The 19,691-nt window shown below is 41.4% G+C and overlaps 1 pseudogene; it reads right to left on the bottom strand.

The window, feature by feature from the left end:
* Positions 1 to 14,363: 14,363 nt before the first annotated feature.
* On the bottom strand, positions 14,364 to 14,938 carry LOC101611423 (annotated as a pseudogene).
* Between the last annotated feature and the right edge of the window lie 4,753 nt (positions 14,939 to 19,691).

The raw sequence follows: 19,691 nt of genomic DNA on the forward strand, positions 1-19,691 counted from the left end.
ATCCACACCAATGTGCATATACATTTGTGTACCAAGCTCATGAGCCCAAAGGTACATCTGGGCATGCCAGGAGCCACACTTGGGCCCAGCACTTACATATTTATTAATCTCATGAATAACACTGTAACAATGATCATTCTTTAATGTGTACTATGGAAATGTCATTCTACCCTTATATTGGACATTGAAGATGAGTACTTTTACTCTCCCCAATTTAAAGGTTTGGAGAAAATAGTTACTCACCTAGCTCTTGGGTGGCAGTGACAGCTTTCAGATGTTTGAACTCAGGTGAGTGGATTTTGGGGTATATGTCTTCATGAGCACTGTTTATATATAGTATGCAATAGCAGCTCCCATGTGTTTCATATACACACGCTCCATAAACATACATGTAGTCACAGGCACTTGGGTACACACACTTATATTCACTGATGCACACATGTACATTGATATGGTTTTCAAACCAGAGTCATACTCACTAATGTTGATATTCCATGCTAACATATGTTGATATTCGATGCTATCATGAGTTATGCATGTTTGTTTTAAGTATAGATACATAGACACACTCTCATATACATCATAGTATATAAATAGATATGAAGTCCCTAACATCTGCTGCTTATGCATATATGAACATACACACATGGATATAAATATACATACATACAAACAAGACATGGATCCTGAATTCAATGCCCTGTGAACCTGGCAGGACTCTGGCTATATCTCTTTTCCCAGTAGTTTTCTTCTCCCTCTTCTACCCTAAGTGCTACCCAGCCAGACACCTAGAAAAGTATAGTCCAGAGGGTACAGTTGACAGTGGGCTCTGGACCTGGCACACAGAAGCTCCAGAGTAAAAGCATGATGGAGGCCATGAGAAGGAAGATGATCCACACCCAAAGGGAGCCTCTGCAATTAGCTGGTGGAGGGTACTAAGGGTACAGGGCATCTCTACCCTCCAGGAGGGTAGACATCTATTGGGGAAACAGGGCATGCAGATTTCAAGCACAGAAGCAAAACAATACAAGACTAAGACAGATTATGCTACAAGATTCTGAGAAGGAAGAGCTTAGTTCAGCCTAAGGAGGAGGGATAGTTTTCATCTCAGTGAACCGAGACTTCCATTTTACAGATGGAAACTGACATCCAGAAATGACATGGCATATCCATTTTTTAAAAAATCTTTTAAAAAATAATTTATTTATTTATATGAGAGAGATAGAAAGAGAGAAGGGAACGGTCATACCAGGGCCTCTACCCACTGTAAATGAACTCCAGACACATGTGCCACCTTGTGCATCTCACTTTACATGGGTACTGGGGAATATAACCCAGGTCCTTAGGCTTTGCAGGCAAGTCCCTTAACTGTTGATTCATCTCTCCAGTCCCAGCAAGTCCATTCTTAACTTTTTAAAAGTGAGTTTGGTCAGGTAGGTATAAAAGAGGAAGGTAGAAAGGTAGAGTTAGTCACATGTAGGAGATTTGGAATGGGGTATCCAAAGCCTCTATTGCACCCAACCTACTTCATTCCTTAATCTTATCCCATTCTTCCTATCCTCCAACATCTTTCTCCGGAGGGGATAGAAGACTTTCTCTTATTTTTCTTCATATTAGATTTACCTTCTGTTATAGTAACCTTGTTGCTGAGACAAACACCTGATCTCAGGAAGATGGTTGAAGGAAAGGGTTCATTTTGGTTTACAGTCTTGAAGAGAAGCTCCATGATGGTAGGAGAAAGCAAGGCATGAGCGGAAGCTAGACATCACTTCTGCTGCAGCATGTGTAAAACAGCAGCAGGAGAGTGAACTGAGCTCTGGAAAGAGGAGCTGGATATAACACAACTAAGTCTGCCCCCATCAACTCACTTCCTTTAGCAAGGCTCTACTTCCCAAATTGTCACCAGCTAGGGACCAAGCATTTAGAACACACGAGTTTATGAGAGACATCTGATTCAGACCACCATCTTCCACCCCAGTTCCCATAAACTAATGACCATCCATGATATAGAATGGAATGCATTTAGTTCAACTTGAAAACTCCCTGTAGTTTTCATCAATCCCAACACTATTCAAACATTTCCATAGCACAAGGTCTACTAATGGTAAACTGTAAAACTAAAACCACATAATGGCAGGGAGTACACATAAATATTGAAAAAGATGATATTGGACATAGCAAAGAAATATTGAATCAATGCAAGATCAAAAACAAACGGCAAATTTCAAATCCTTTGGCTCCAAGTTTGACATCTTTAACCAGTGATGAAGTCTGTGGAGTTCAGGTCCACCCCTCCAGCTGAGCTGTTTATAGCCTGGGGAACCATTCATCCTGTACCATCAGGTTTTCTTGGCAGCCATCCCACAGTCCTGGTATCCCCAAGACATTCATCCTCATGACTCCATTGGGTCTTCACATAGGGACTCCAACAACCCTGCCTCACATTGCTCAGTGGTCACCTCCAGCAAAACCACTTTGCATATCCAATGACCCTTTCCTTCTTGCATTTGTTATACTCTCACAGTACCAGGTGGCCTGCTAACTTGTTAATGCATGGGTGGGGGTGAAGTTGTGACAAAGCTAACTTCAAAGAGAAGAACAATCCAGCACTCAGGGCCTTCAAAAGAATCTGGATTCTTCCTGCTGTTCTAATGCAGAATAGCTGGTACAACTTCAATGGTGGTTATTTATCAAACAATTGCAGCTCAAGTTGGGCTGCTGTCTCCTGCCTAGAACTTGCTATGCCATATCCTTCTGTTCACTCCAGTCCATTTCTTCTAAATTCAACCCTGCTCAAGTTCTCATGGCACAGACAGAACACAGCAAGTCTCTCAAACAAACTGCTTCTAGCCCAGTCCAGACAAAGCTCTTTTTTACCATCATAAGCCAAACCTCACAGTCCACAGATCTTACTGTATTTAGATTTTTCAATTCTGAACAAAATGGTCCATCAAACTCTGCATAGAGCACTTCAAGGTCTTGCTTGGACCAAAGTTTCAAAATCCTTCTACATTTATCCTGCAAATCAGTTTGAAAGACCAAAAGTAACACAGTCAGATTTCAAGAGGCAACAACCCCAATTCACTGGTACCACTTTTCTGTTGCAGTTACATTCAGGTTGCTGGCACATAATATCTGAACAAAAGTTGCTGTTAAGGCACCTGCCTACAAAGCCTAAAGACCAAAGTTTGATTTCAAAGGGGTAGGAAACACTAATCTAGACCCAAACAGCAATGGTACCATATAATTCTACTTCCTAAAAGGCAGACCAAATGGCTGAACCTTCACCAGGAACCTTACAGGAAACACCTGAACCACAGGACACTGGAGAGGGTAGGATCAAGTCTAACCTAAATCTTCTACATCTTCCCTCCCTCTCTCTTCCTCTCCCTTTCCCTTTTTCTCTCATCTCTCTAACTCTTGTATATTAGTTATCTTTTTCATCATTTTCTTAGTGGGCATTGACCTGTAACTCCCAGTACCAACATGAGGCTATCATCCACAATGAGCTTTTGATCAGAGAAACCTACAAGGTTTCCTAAAAGAATAACAGATTTCTGTCAGAGTACTTGATGACCCACCAAAGGTTAGTGGTAAGACCCTATTGCTGAAGACACAATATGCAGCTGACACGTAAAATGGAACAGAATGGCTGGAAGCCAGGAGAGAGTCAGTCCCCAGACAGTCAGTGTGTCTAGTGCCAGAAGGTGCTACATGGGCGACTGGGGGAAATGACCAATATTTGTCCAAGCAACTCATGTTCAAACCTACTTAGCAGCAAATAACCTGTTGTGATGCCCACACAAATGCAACAGTGGCACACAGCCATGGGGGGAACCAACTGCTCTTGATTTGGCTAACTGATCCCCTCAGTGGTACAGGACCAATGGCTGGAGCTGGGAAACAAGTCATAACCATATCCAAACATAAGCCCAGGCTCCAATATCAAGCTACCATCAATCATGGGCTACAAGAGGGCCAACACCTATTAAACTCTCTATAAAAAAAGTAAGGGTTATCTCATTTGTCCTGGTGCTAACTTACTCTCCGTTGGAGAATCTGCTTCTCTTTTTCAGATAGATGCAGATCCCAAGGAGAGAGCCACCCCATCATACCTCAAAAGGGCCCTGGCTGAAACTAAGGAAAACTGGCAAAACTAGCAAGGGTGCTGTTTTCCTGACGAATCAGACACCAGCACAAGGGGGAAGGAGACCAACACAGAGAAAAATCAATTCCTACCAAATCAGAGAGCCAGAGCCTCAGAGGCCCCCAACACCTCGTCAATGAAGCAGACCAAAAATGAACCCAACATGGCTCAGGGAAACTTTGTGGAAGAGGGGGCAGAAAGAATGTCAGAGCCACATGTTGGGTCTTGATATGTGGAGACATTTATCATACCAATAACAGTGGGCTAATCCCACAATGCACGACCCATATACCTCAACAAGGAGGGGCCAATGGGGAGGGGGTAGGCCACGGATGAGCCTAATAATGGTACCAAACTGCCTGTATTTCCTGAATACAAAACAATAAAAAAAGTTTGATGTCCCAGTACCCATGTAAATCCAGATGCACAATGATGCATGCAGCTGGAGTTCATTTGCTGTGGCTGGCATCCACAATGTGCCTAATCTCTCTCTTTCTTTCTCTCTCTCTATGCTGGGCATGGTGGTGCATGCCTTTAATCCGAGCACTCCAGAGGCAGAGGTAAGAGTCTCACTGTGAGCTCAAGGCCAGTTGTTAGTCTTTGCAGGAAAGCACCTAAACTCCTGAGCCATCGTTCCAGCCCAGAGTCCCTTCTTTTTATGTAAAAAGGGAGTAGTTGGCTTAACAACTCAGAAGATTTTTAGAAAGATACAGGGCTGTGAAGTTACCTTGCAATGCATAAGCCATAAAGCATCATGCAGAGGATAATTGCAGCATTACCACAACCATCATCACTTCTATTTTTAGCACATCTTCTCACATCTCCTTACCTCCCATATATGACCAAAAGGAGGTCATCCCTAAAAAGTGTGCTTTCTGTCAGAAGGGAATGTAAATTAGCATGCCACAAAGATACTTGCACATCCATATTTATAGTGGCCCTATTCATAATAAGAATCAGCCCACATGTCCTTCAACAAATGAATAGATAAAACAAATGTACATATAGAGAATGGAGTTTTATTCAGCTATAATAAAGAGTTAAATCATATATGTGTGTGTGTGTGTGTGTGTATACACACACACACACACACATACATATATATTTGAGAAAGGATCTCATGTAGCCTCAGGCTGGCCTGAAACTCGGTATATAGCTGAAGATAACCCTGAGCTCCTAGCCATTCTGTCTGAACCTCTTAAATGCTACGATTATAAGCATGTACCACCATATCCATGGTATAATCAAACTCAGGGCTTCATGAAGGCTAGGCAGGCCCTTTATCCTCTGAGCCACATTCCAGCCGAGAAATCATGTTGTTTGTAGAAAATTGATGCAACTGGAGATCATCATATTAAGCAAAATAAGCCAGACTCAGAAAGACAAATATGATATGCTTCCCCTTATATGTGTGTTGAGAGAGAGAGAGAGACAGTAACTTGTCAGGCTCAGAAATAAAGGACTTGGAGATAGTTTTCTTGGACTTGAGGAGTTAATGCCAGTGAGAGAGTGGCATGGTTTGGAGCAGAAAAGAAGGGGATGGAAGGGAACTGACCTGGGAGCCAAGGGGAAAGGAGCAAGTAGAAGGGAACTCTGACAAAACATGTAGAAGACAGGAGCCATGCCAGGGGAAAGGAAGCACCTAAAGGGAGAGTGGAAGATGGAAAAAGAAACTCTGAACCCAGAGGAAGAGAGGAGAGGAGAGGCGAGAAAGACAGACAGAATGAAAGTAACAAAGAGAGAGAAGGAAGAAAGAAAGAGAGAGAAAAGGGGAAAATAAGCACCACAGAGTAGGGGAGGGTTTCTAAGCCCTTTGGGAGAAAGGAAGGAAAAAATGAAAGGGGAGATTTTGCCATGCACTGCAGGAGGAGCCTTCTGGGGCCAGGCTGGCTGTACCCCCTGCTGAGCTCTTCTAGGGAATTCAGACCTTTGAAGTCTCAATTGCTATAACAGGGGGTAATACCAGAGCCTAGAGCATGACTGCTTGGGAGGGCAGGGACAGGAAGATGGGGAGAAAGGGATTCTGAGATTCTTACAGAAGTGAAACTATCTTGGAAAAGAAAAGGGCCTAGTGGAAGGAAAGCTTGAATAAAATGTCTTTATGAATCTGTTTAGTACAATGAGCATATTCTAATTAAACCACTCCCCCAAAACTTGGCTCAAACTCAGAAAGCTACAGCCTCACAGTGGACCGGTTCCTTGAAGCAAAAAGATCAGCTTGGTAGCTGGCTCAAAAATTCATTTAAGCAAGCATGTGGTACTTCCCTTCACAGGATGTCTTGACTTTATAAGATATAATTTTTAGAATGTCAGAGCTGCCTATTCATTAATTCCCTTCTCTCCAGTAAGATGTGACCAGAACTGAACAGGATATCTACAAAACTTTGTTCCTGAACACCAGTCCACACCTTCCCAAGGCCCTTCCTGAACTGGGCAAGTTGCACAGTCTCAAGGGCATGGGCATAAAAGACCCCAGATGCCACTCTCTTCCTCTAATTCTGGACCTCTTTCCTGAAATAAGGTATACATTCTCTGACTTTGAGTTTATCACTCTATCTCTTTCTGTCTCAGCCTCTCCCTAAATCTCTCTCTTCTCTTTCCTTCTCCCTTGGCTTCAGAGTACCATCCTACACATTTCCTATCCTCTCCCCTGAGTACCCTGTGGGCACATCGTTCTACCTTCTACTGGGCATTATGATCTGGTCCCTCCATCTCCCTTAGTGAGGGTTTCTGTCTTGTATACTGGTTTCTAGGAGGAATGTTTCTATCATGCTGACTGCTTTAGTCTTTGGTCTTGTGTAGTTCCCCTCCTACTCATTCTTTGCCTGAACACCCTGCCCACCCTGCCTCTTGAGTATTCTGTCCATGTACTAGTTTTTCTGGAAAACCTTCCTCCCTCTTTCCTCTTTTTCCTGATATCAATCCCATTAGGTGCCCATAGTCCTAATGCTTACTCCCTTTTACACTCCTCCTCCACTAGTCCTTTTTAGGGTCAACATATGAAAGAAAGCATACAATGTTTTGTGAATATCATTTTTCTTTACTGCTGAGTAAAATTCCGTTGTGTAAATGTACAACATCTTCATTATTCAGTCAATAGGCAACTGATTTGTTTCCAATTCCTAGCTATTGTGCAGAGTGGCAATAAACAAGGTTGAACAAATATCTCTGAAGTAGAGTGGGGAGTCTTTAGGATAGATACTGAGGAGTAGAGTAGCTAGGTCAGATGGTAAATCAATTTTTAACTTGTTCAGGAGTCTCCATATTTAGTTCCATAGTGGTTTTATAGGACAGTCTGCACTCCCATCAGCGGTGAATAAGGGTTCCTCTTTCCCCACAGCCTCACCAACATTTGTTGTCATTTAATTTTTATTTATTTTTTTTTTTTTTGATGATTGCTATTCTGGCTGAAGTAAAGGTGGAATCTCAAAGTTGTTTGAATTTGCATTTCCCTGAGGGTTAGAGATGTTGAGCATTTCTTTGAGTTAGTATTGACCATTTATATTTCTTCCTTTGAAGATTCTTTGCTCAGCTCTCTGCTCCATTTTTTTCAGTGGATTGTTTGACTTTTTTTGTTGCTCAGTTTTTTGAGTTCTTTGTAGATTCTAGTTATTGGGTATCTATCAGTGGTATAGCTGGCAAAGATTTCTTTTTTTTTAATCTGTGGGCTGTCTGTTGGTTCTGTTTATGGTATGCTTGTCTGTACAGAGCATTTTAGCTTCATGAGATCCCACTGGTTGAGTATTTGTTTAATTTCCTGAGTTTCTAGGGTCCTATTCAGGAAGTCTTTCCCCACTCCTATATCTTGGAGAGTTCTCCCTATTTTTTCTCCAGTCATTTTAGAATTTCAGGTCTTGTATTGAGGTCTTAATCCATTTGGAACTGTTTTGTGCATGGTAAGAGGAATAGGTCTAGTTTCATTTTTATACATGTGGTTATCCAATTTCTCCAGTACTATTTGTTGAAAATGCTGTCTTTTCTCCAGTGTGCATTGTTGATTTTTATGTCAAGGATCAGGTAGCTATAGTTGCTTGAATTAAGGCCTCAATCTGCTATTCTGTTGCACTGATCTATGTCTGTTTTTGTGACAGTATCATGCTGTTTTTATTACTATGGCTTTGTAGTATAATTTTAAGTCAGGTTCTTCCTGAAGTGTTTCTTTTTTCCCTGTTATTTGTTAATTTATTTGTGCACACTCATTATAAATTTGTCCAATGTAAAGCAAGCAGATATTTGACAAGGGTTTAGCAGGATTTTTAACATCTGTGCAGATACATGTAATTTATTCCTAAAGAAGCAGGTTAGAGCATGTCATAAAGCCTAATTTTAAAAAACACTTTTGCTTAAAAATGTATATGTGTATCAAAGCAGTGTAGTCATAGTACAAATCATCCCATCTCACTCAAAAGAGCCACGTGAGTTTTACACTGAGGCAGAAGTTTGCCTGCCATATCTTTAACATTTCCTCTTCCTCTCTGGTGATTTAAGTCTCACGAATGGAAAAACTCCATCTTGGACCTGACATATTTATGGCTTTCAGAAGAAAAGCAACAGGCAGAATTTTGCACCTTTCAGGTATAAAAGGTACAATGTGTTTCTAAAAATCACATTTTTATTAATATTTTCAGAATGGCCTATTTAATATTATAAAAGCTACATTTTATTAATATTGGGACGAATCCTTTGCTAAATACATTTTTGATACAGGTTACTTTTATAAACTGTATTTATTTATTTGCAAGTAGAGAGAGAGGAAAGAGAGGCAGAGAGACAAAATGAATATGACAGCGCCTCCAGCCATTGCAAACTCCACATGCATGCACCACTTTGTGCATATGACTTTATGTTTGTACTGGGGAATCTAACCCTGGGTGGTCAGGCTTTGCAGGCAAGCACCTTAACCACGAAGCAATCCCTCCAGCCCACAGGCTACTTTTTATTTTTTGTTCATTTTTATTTGTTGCTTTGATAGTGACAGACAGAGAGAGAAAGAGGCAGATAGAGAGAATAGGTGTTCCAGGGCCTCCAGCCACTGCAAATGAACTCCAGATGTGTATGCCCCCTTGTGCATCTGGCTGACATGGGTCCTGGGGTATTGAGCCTCAAACCAGGGTCCTTAGACTTCACAGGTAAGCGCTTAACTGCTAAGCCATCTCTCCAGCCCCCACAGGTTACTTTTTAATTTCCCCAAAGATAGGTTTATAATTAGTTAATTGATGTTTTGTTAGACTGAATCTGGTCAACAGTATATAAAAGTGAATAAATTAAAGTGAACAAATATAAAATCCCCTTTATTTTGCTTATTTAAAAGCTGCCTTTTATTTCTGGCACACTTAATTCATTCAAAGCTATTTGTAATGTCTAAATTATTTGAGCATTATATAATTATGTGGTATAAAATTCAGGCACAAAGCTGTATATATGAATGTGCTCAGGACCATGAGGCCCCATTTAAAGGTGCAGTCTTTCCCTCTTATCCCAAAACCAGGCACAGATCCTTCAAGAAAAGAAAACTACAGGCCTATTTCCCTGATAAACTTAGACACAAAGATTCTGAACAAAATCCTCGTAAACTAAATTCAACAACACATCAAATCCATTATCCACCTTGATCAAGTGGGATTCATCCCAGGAATGCAGGGTTGGTTCAACATACAGAAATCTGCTAGTGTAATACACCACATAATCAAGGCTAAACATCAAAACCACATGATCATTTCAATAGATGCAGAAAAGGACTTTAACAAAACACAACATCACTTCATGATCAAAACATTGGACAGAATTGGCATGGTCAGTGTATATCTTAACACAATAAAGGCTATATACAAAGCTCCTAAAGCCCAAATAATACTTAATGGAGAGAGACTGAAGGAATTCCCATTGAGATTGGGAACAAGAAAGGTGTGTCCACTCTCACCTCTGCTCTTTAATATAGTCCTAGAAGTCCTAGCTCAAGCAATAAGACAGGAGAAAGCAATAAAAGAATACAATTTGGAAAGGAAGAAGTCAATTTAGTGCTATTCACAGATGACAAGGTTCTATGTGTAAGACACCAAAAATCCTCCATTCCAAAACTCTTAAAGGTGACAAACTCCTTCAGTAAAGTAGCAGGATACAAAATCAATGCACAAAATTCAATAGCCTTTGTATATGCAAATGTCAAAAATACAGAGAAAGAAATAAGTGACATTATCCCATTTTCAATAGCAACAACAACAACAAAATACCTTGGAATAACATTAACCAAAAAAGTGAAAGGTATATACAATGAAAACATAAAAACACACAAAAAAGAAATTGAGGAGGATGTAAAAAAATGGAAAGACCTCCCATACTCCTGAATAGGCAGAATTAACATTGTAAAAATGGCAGTCCTTCCAGAGGGAATATACAGATTTAATGCAATTCCCATCAAAATCCAAACATTGTTCTCCACAGAGATAGAAAAATTGATCTCAAAATTCATATGGAAAAGCAAAAGGCCTTGGATATCCAAGCATAGCCCCAGCAAAACAAACACATTTGGAGGTATCACCATATCTGATCTAAAGCTATATTACAAAGCCATAGTAATAAAATGTAGTGAGGTAATGGCATGAAAACAGGAGTATAGACCAATGGAATAGAATTGAAGACCTGGACTTTGGGTCAAGTAACTACAGCTACTTGATATTCAACAAAGGCCCTTACTATGTAGGCTGGAAAAAAGACAACATCTTCAATAAATGGTGCTGGACAAACTGGATAACCATATGCAGGAAATTGAAACCTGATCCATAAATTTCGCCATGCACAACCATCAAGTCCAAATGGATGAAAGACTGCAACATAACACCAGAAACTTGGCTACTACTAGAAGAAAAGTTAGAAGGAACATTCTATGATCTAGGAATGGGAAAAGACTTCCTGAACAAATCCCCAGTAGCACAGGATTTTAAAGAATCACTCAACCAATGGGGTCTTATGAAGCTGAAAAGTTTCTTTACAGACAAGCATACAATAAGCAGAGCCAATAGATTACCCACAGAATGGGAGAAAATATTTGCTGAATATCCAACTGACAGAGTCCTAATTTCTAGAATCTATAAAGTACTCAAAAACCTAAACAATAAAAAGTCAAACAACCCACTCACAAAATGTGGCAGGGAACTGGACAGGCAGTTCGCAGAGGAAGAAATACAAATGGAAACACACACCTAAGGAAATGTTCATCATCCCTAATCATCAGGGAAATGCAAATTAAAACAACAACTATGAGATTCCACCTTACCCCAGTAATGATAGCAAACATCAAAAAATCCAAAGAAAAGAAATGTTTGCAAGGATGTGGAGAAATAGGTGCCCTGGCCAGTGGAGAGCTAAACAAGGACCCGAGGGGAAATTAACCTGGATGGGAGACAAGAGACACAAAGAAGGAGACAAAGTGTATATTCTGATCAAGGTCTCAGATTTATTCAGGCAAGCACAAGCTTATATACAGAAAATAAAACTTTCCAGACAGTGTCTACGTGCCCAAAGTCTGCTCCACAAATGCCTCTGTGTCTGAAGACTGTTTGCCAAGGCCATATGATAAGGCCTCTGTGCCCAGAGATCCAAAAACAGTTTCAGTTTTCATGGTCAAGGAGCAGCTACAGCTCCCAGCAAATAAGAACCCTTGTCCACTGTTGGTGGGAAGGTAAGATGGTACAACCACTTTGGAAAGCAATATGGAGGCTCCTAAAAAAAAAAAAAAACTGGCTATAGAATTACCTACAGACCCAGTTATTCACTTACTAGGCTTATACCCTAAAAACTCCACACCTCAGCTCACAGAGATTTGTTCAATCATGTTCATAGCTGCTCAATTAGGAATAGCCAAGAGCTGAAATCAACCCAGGTGTCCATCACTAGACAAATGGATAACTAAGATATGGTATATCTATGAAATGAATTTCTACACAGCACTAAGGAAAAATGACACAATGAAATTTGAAGAAAAATGGTTGAGCCTGGAACACCTTATTCTCAGTGAACTCACCCAATCACAGAAAAATAATCGCCACATAGTTTCACTCACCTACAGCTCCTAACCTGAATCTACCCAAGTCGTCAACATACCTACCAAGCATCTCGAGGACTGGACAATAGGGAGGGTGGGGAGAGAGTAGAGGGTAAGAATGGGAGGGGGTACACAAAATTGGACCCAAAAGACAATGGTACCATAAAACTCTACGTCCTAAAAGACAGACCAAATGGATGAACCTCCACCAGGAAAGGGTATGAAAAAAAACTGTTCATTATCTCCTCTTATTTATGCCGCTCTCTCTCTCTCTCTCCCCCTCCCTCTCTCCCTCCCTCCCTGTTCTATCTCATCCCTCTATCTCTTTTATAACACTTATCTGGTTCTTCCTTCTCTTCTTGGCCACTGACCTGTAACTCACAGTACCAGCAGATGGTAATCATCCACAGTAAGCTTTGGATCACAGAGACCTACAAGGTTTCCCAAAAGAAGACATATTTATGTCAGAGTGCTTGAAGACCCACTATAGGTTAGTGATAAGACCCTACTGCTGAAGACTCCATACACTGCTGGTATGTAGCATGGAGCAACATGGCTGGAAGATGGAAGGGCATCAGTCCCTAGACAGTTAGTGTGTCTAGTGCTGGAAGGTGCTGCATGAGTGACTGGGGGATAAAGGCCAATATCTGTCCAAGCAATGCATGGTCTATCTTACTTAGCAGCAAACAACCTGATGTGATGCTCATACAAGTGCAATAGTGGCACACAGCCATGGTGGGAAACCAACTGTTCTCAATTTGGCTAACTGATCTGCTCAGTGGAACAGAACCCATAGCTAGAGCTGGGAAACAAGTCAGAACCATATCCAAAAATGAGCCTGCTCTCCACTAAATTATCTCTAAGAAACAATGGTTAACACATCTACTTGGTGCTAACTTTACTCTCTGCTGGAGAATCTGCTTCTCTTTTTCAGATAGATCCAGATTCTGAGGAGAGAGCCACCTCATCATACCTCAAAAGGGCCCCACCTGGAACTAAGAATAATTGGGGAAACATACAAGAATGTTGTTTTCTTGGCAATCCGGAAACCAGCACAATGGTGAAGGAGATATACACAGAGAACAATCAACCCCTACCAAAGCAGTTATCCAGAGACACAGAGGAACCCAAAATCTCAACACAGAAGCAGACCTAATTTGAACCTAACATGACTCAGGGAAATTTGTGGAAGAGGGGATGGAAAGAATGTCAGAGCCACACGTTAGTTTGGGTCATGACACAAACTAAAGGCTAACCACTCAATGCAAGACCCATATACCCCAACAAGGAGGGTCCCAGTGGAGAGGGAAGGACAGAGGGGGGCTAACAATGGTACCAACTAGAATGTATTCATTGACTACAAAAATAATTTTTCTTTTTAAAAGGTGCATTCTTGGTCATGTGGTCCCGAGCCTTTGAGCTCTGCCCTCAGCTTGTGCTCAAAGAGTATGGTTTCCAGTCAAAATGTACCGAACTCACTCTTTTAAATGACATAAATGTGAAATGCTTGGTGTTTCACTAAGTATTCTGAAAGGATGACATTCTCATCAGGGGTATTTCTGCAGCCTGGCTGAATGCCGCAGCAACCAGGAAGTCGTGAGAGCTTCATAGAACAAGCCGCCATCTAGGTCTACTAAGTCCCACTGGTGAGAGCCAACATTTAGTCTCAGGCATGATGCCTTCTGATTTTCAAGGTTTGTGCTAGGTTGTTCCATGAAGGTAATGCAGCACTGGGTAGCTTGAGTGTACATGATGAGAAAGAGGGAAGGAGAGAGAATGTATGTAGGTTTAGAAAAAAATAAGAAGTGATTCAATAACAGGGAGGAGAACTGAAAATTCACTCTTGTGAGTCTCCATGTGTTTTCTGGTGTCCAATGTCCATGGAGAAACCATTCAGAAGGAAGAAATATGATGATGATCTCTAAGCTGTCTGATGGAGGTACAGAGGCTGATGAGTGGGTTGGATCTGCAGTTCTTGTCTGTCCACGTCAATGAGGGATGAAGGAAAGCAGAAACTCCTGATGTGTTTGTTTAGAGAGGCAGTGCTGTGATCGTAGCAGCAGGAGTTCAGCTTAAGATCAGGGCAGAGGCTACCAGGAGTGTATACTGCAGGAAAGTCAAAATGCTTCCAGATCTGCTTCTTCCTCCCAAACATCCCTTCCAGGATCTTCAGGGTCAGGCTGTGCTATGGCCCAAGGTGATGATTTCTGTGGGGAAATGGGCTTTGAGCAGGATGTCCCTCTCCTGGTTGCAGTCTAGCTCCTGGATGAATCCATACCAATAGATGACTAAGCCTGGTCCAAACCTATGCTAGCAGCTCCAGAACTGGCCATGCAGGTGGACATGGTGGCTACATTCATCACCAAATGAGGCTTTGCTTTCAATTCAGTGAATCATGTGCCCTCCCACAGCAACTGGTACTTGTAAAATAAAGTCTGGTGTTTTGTCATAACCCTTTGCAGGTAGCTGAACTTCATCAAGGAAGGACAGGTTTTTCTTTAGAAGTGAGTCTCTCAGCTGGACTTCGTGCTCATAACCAATGGCATGTTTCATGCAGTCCACCAGCAGTCCATAACAGCAGTCATTCATGATGCACTGATAGACCCGACTTGCTAGAACTCATTCTGGAATCTGAGAAGGGTCTGTAGCATACTGTTTATAACAGTTATGGAGGGTGGAGTTTGTTCATGTTCCTGTAGAAATCTCTCCAGTATAATCTGAGCCATTAATGAGGATGCACAGTCCACTTCATTGGCCCAGTGTCATTTACCTCCTGGGGACCTTGGCAGGTTATCCACACTGGGGTCCTGTGGGGTACATGGCTGATACCCCAGGCCTGATAGGCAACCTGCTATGAACTGAGGCAGTATGGATGCTTTCTGTTAACAGCTGCTCTCAGGCCCACAAGGTGCAACTCTCAACTGAGGATGACTTCCCAGTTTGCTCCACAGCTGGCCTTTGTTGTACCTCAGCCCCAACTGCATGTGGGTGCTATAGGTACAGACTCGGTGGTTTGTTTAGTGTGTTGTCTCCAATCTTGGAGAAGTGGTTGGGACCCCCCAAAGTGCTGTCCCACACACCAGCAATCAGCACTTCCTCACCCACCCTGATAGTGGCCCCAAATGTGCTGGTAATCCTCCCCTTGTCTGAGTGCACAGGCCTCAAACACACTGCACACTTCCCCTGTCCCAAGTACATTGAATTCAAACAGCCAGAACCTTCTGGCTTCACATCTGGTGTGAGAGCACAGTTCCCAAACACACTGACACCTCTCACCCACGTCAAATTCACAGGCCCCACACATTCAGCCACATCTTGAATTTCATTGAAAAAGCATCAGTGTTTATCAGAAATAGAGCTTTGGACAACGTCTCTTAGCACATGCAACAATAATGTAGGGGCACTCAGTATGTAAAAACTTGTCTGCCAAGCACTTTATATTTACTGATTCCTTCTCTTTTTTTGTATGTGTATGTAGTATTTGTGCATGTATATATGTGTTGTCAAATGTGTATGGGCACACATGGGTTCCTGGTGAGGCCAGAAGTCAATGCCATTCTCAATTTTCCTCAGCTGTTCTCTACCTCATTTATGACTTTCTGAGACAGAACTCTCACTGAACCTAGAGCTCACTGATTCAACAAGATAGCCAGCAAGCTCTAGTGATTCTCATATCTCTTCCTCCCTAGCTCTGGGATGACAGGTGCATGCCACTAAGCCCAACTTTTAAGTGGGTTCTGGGAATCCCAACTCAGGTCCTCATGAGAGGGAATTAGGTAGCTATTCAGGAGCAAGCCCAAAGAGTGAACATTGCCTGCTTCAGCAGAACCAGAGTTCAGCATCTGATCCAGTCTATCCAGGGAGCTCTTTCACCCACTACTCTTTTTTTATGAAGAGAAAGGGTTTATTTTGGCTAATAGTTTTGGAATCTTCAGATAATGATTAGTTTGCCCCATTGCTTTTGGTCCTATGGGGAGGCAGCAATTTATAGTGAGAACATAAAACTACTCACTTTATCATGAGCCTTGTAACAAATAAACAGGTAGGAAGAACAGTTCCACAATTCCTTTCAAGAACATGCCTTCTAATGCTGGGGAAAAAAAAAAAAAAAGAAAAGAAAAAAAAAAACCTTCCATTAGGTCCTACCTCTTTTTTTTCATATTTTTTAAAAAATTAGATATGGGCATGTTTTGTTTGCAAACAACACATGTTGGTACCATCCTTTCCCTCCTCTCTGCCCCTTTTCTGAAGAGGCCTTCCTCATTGGGGATGCAGGTCAACCACATGGGGATTCTGGGTCATGCATTATGGGGGGAGCAATGTCTCTATGCAAAATGACCAAACTTGTGGTTCTTGCAATCTTTCTGTATCCTCTTCTGCAAAAATTCCCTGAGCCATGCTGGGAGCATTTTAAGTCTACTTCAGTGATGGCCACTTAGGAGCCTCTGGATCTCTGGTTTGGTAGGTGTTGAGTGTCCTCAGTATATTTCTCCAGCACCCTACTGCTGATATCAGGATCACTAAGAAAGCAGCACTCTTGCACATTTCCCCAATTTCTCTGCGGTTTCAGCTGGGGCCAGGGTGGAGTGCACTGGGTCATTTATCTCCTCAGATCCAGTTCCTATCTGAAAAAGAGAAGCAGATTCTCCAATGGAGAATGAAGCAAGCACCAGTTAAGTGGGATAACTATTATTTATTTATTTATTTAGAGAGAACTAAAAGGGTTTAAACCCTCTTATAGTCTAACGTTAGTGGGAACTTGACAATGGAAAGCAGAATCATTATCTGATATGATTCTGACTTGTTTCCAAATTCCAGATATGATTTCCTTTCCACTGAGCAGATCTGTTAGCCAAACTAAGAGCAATCCGTTACCCACCATGGCTGTGTGCCACTATTGCACTTGTGTGAGCATCATGTCAGGTTGTTTGCTTCTGAGTCGCTTTGAGTTTGGGTTGCTTGGACTGATATTGGTCACTTTTCCTCAGTAGCTCATGTAGTACCTTCCAGCACTAGATGGGCTAATTGTCGGGGGACTGGCTCTCTTCTGGGTTTCAACCAGGTCTCTCCATGGTCTGTGCCAACAGTGTTTGGTATCTTCAGCCGTAGGGTCTTACCATTAACCTCTGGTGAGTAATCAAGTGCTCTGACAGAAGTCTGTCTTGTTTGTTTTGGGAGATCTAGTAGGTCTCTCTGATCAACAGCTCATTGTGGATGTAGACCACATCCTGGTCCAGGGAATTACAGGCCAGCACCAAGGGAAAAGAAAAAGGAAAAAGGCGGAGAAGAAACAGAAACAGGAGAAATTTAAGGTTTTGTTTCATCTCACTCTCTACAGGGCCCATCAATTCAGGTGCTCCCTCTTAGGTCCTTTTTGAGTGTTCCACCTTTCAGTCTGACTTCCAGGATGTAGAATTCTATGATCTGTTCCAAGTTTGACCATATTCCTACAAATTTTAATGTGTCATTTCTTCTTATTGTTGAGTAGAAGTCCACCATGTAGATATACCACATCATCTTGGCTAACCATTCTTCATTGATGGGCACCTGAGTTGATTCCAGTTTTAGCTATTATGAATTGAGTAACTATAAACATGGTTGAGCAAATATCTCTGAGCTAAGATGATGATTCTTCCAATTTCATTGATATCTGTTGTGATCTCTCCTTTTTTATTTCTGATTTTGTTTAATTTGAGATTTCTCTTTTATTTGCTTGAACAATTTTTCAAGGGGTTTGTCAATCTTGTTTTTCAAAGAACTAACTCTTCATTTTATCTATTTTTGAAATTGTTTTCTTAGTTTCCAATTCAATAATTTCTGCTCTAATCTTGACTATTTCTTTCAGTCTGGAGCTCTTTGGGTTCAATTCTTGTTTTTCCAGCGCCTTTGGTGGACAGTGAGGTTTTTGATTTGTGATCTCTCGGTCTTTGTGATGAAGGCATTTAGGGCTATGAATATTCCCCTTCTGACTCCCTTCATTGTGCTCATAAGTTTTGGTAGGTTGTGCTTTCACTATCATCCAATTCTAGGAATTTTACAATTTCTTTTTTGACTTCTTCCATGACCCATTCATTGTTTTAAAGTATGTTGCTTAGTCTCCATGAGCTGGTGGAATTCTTTATATGTTTCTTGTTAATTTCTAGCTTTAAAGCATGTGATCTGACATGATACAGGAAATTTTTTCAATTTTGCTGTGTTTATGAAGGCATGCTTTATGGCCTAATAAGTGATCAATTTTGGGGAAGGTTCCATATGCAGCTGAGAAGAATCTTTATTCTGTAGAGTTGGGGTGGAAAGTTCTGTAGATATCCGTTAGGTCTAGTTGATCTATGATGTTCTTGAACTATATTATTGCCCTGTTTATTTTCTGCTTGGATGATCTGTGTATTGATGATAGTGGAGTATTAAAGTCTCTGACTATGACAATGTCGGTATTTATTTCTGTTTTACTGTTGAGTAGATTTTTTTTATAAACTGTGTTACATATTTATTATACCTGTGTTTGGTGCATATTTATTTTATCATTTATTATTTTTTATAATTAACAACTTCCATGATTGTAAACAATACCCCATGGTAATCCCCTCTCTCCCCCCACTTTCCCCTTTGAAACTCCACTCTCCATCATATCCCCTCAATAAGTTTCTCTTTTATTTTGATGTCATGATCTTTTCCTCCTATAATGATGGTCTTGTGTAGGTAGTGTCAGGCACTGTGAGGTCATGGATATCCAGGCCATTTTGTATCTGTAGGAGCACAATGTAAGGAGTCCTACCCTTCCTTTGGCTCTTACATTCTTCCCAACATCTCTTTCGCAATGGACCCTGAGCCTTAGAAGGTATGATAGAGATATTTCAGTGCTGAGCACTCCTCTGTCACTTCTCAGCACCATGATGCATTCTGATTCATCCCATGGCACTGCTACCTGAAAAGAGAAAGCTCTCTAACAAAAAAGTGATAGTAGCATTAATATATTGGTATTAACATTAAGAGAAGTGCTTACTGGGCAGTTTGATGATCGTAGTATATACATTTAGCCAGACACCAACAGACATTACACCCCTAGGGCTCATGACTATTCCTGTTGTAAGTTTTCAGTATCAGAAATGTATTCCTTCCCATGGAGTGGGCCTCTAGTCAAATTAGAGAGCAGATGGTTTCCCCAACAACAGACATGCCACTATCACACTCTTGTCTCATTTGGCCTGACTGACCAAATGTAAGGCTTGCAGTGTCCACTGTGGAATATCTTCACTGGTGATTTCTCTCTCTCTCATTGAGCTGCATGAAGTGTGGCTTTTTCCAGCTTTCTGTCAGCCTGTCTACATGGAGGAGTTTTCAGCTCAGTTCCAGCATGATTCCTCAGGGACCTTGCAGCCCATGTATGTAGCATCTTCAGCAATAGGGTCTTACCATCTATTCCTGGTAGGAATCCAAGGGCCTCAGCAATGGCCTGTAATGTTTGGGGGCTTCAGGGACCTCCCTGGCCAACAACTCACTGGA

The sequence above is a fragment of the Jaculus jaculus genome, chromosome 2 (genome assembly GCF_020740685.1).
Source record: "Jaculus jaculus isolate mJacJac1 chromosome 2, mJacJac1.mat.Y.cur, whole genome shotgun sequence".
NCBI lineage: Eukaryota > Metazoa > Chordata > Mammalia > Rodentia > Dipodidae > Jaculus > Jaculus jaculus.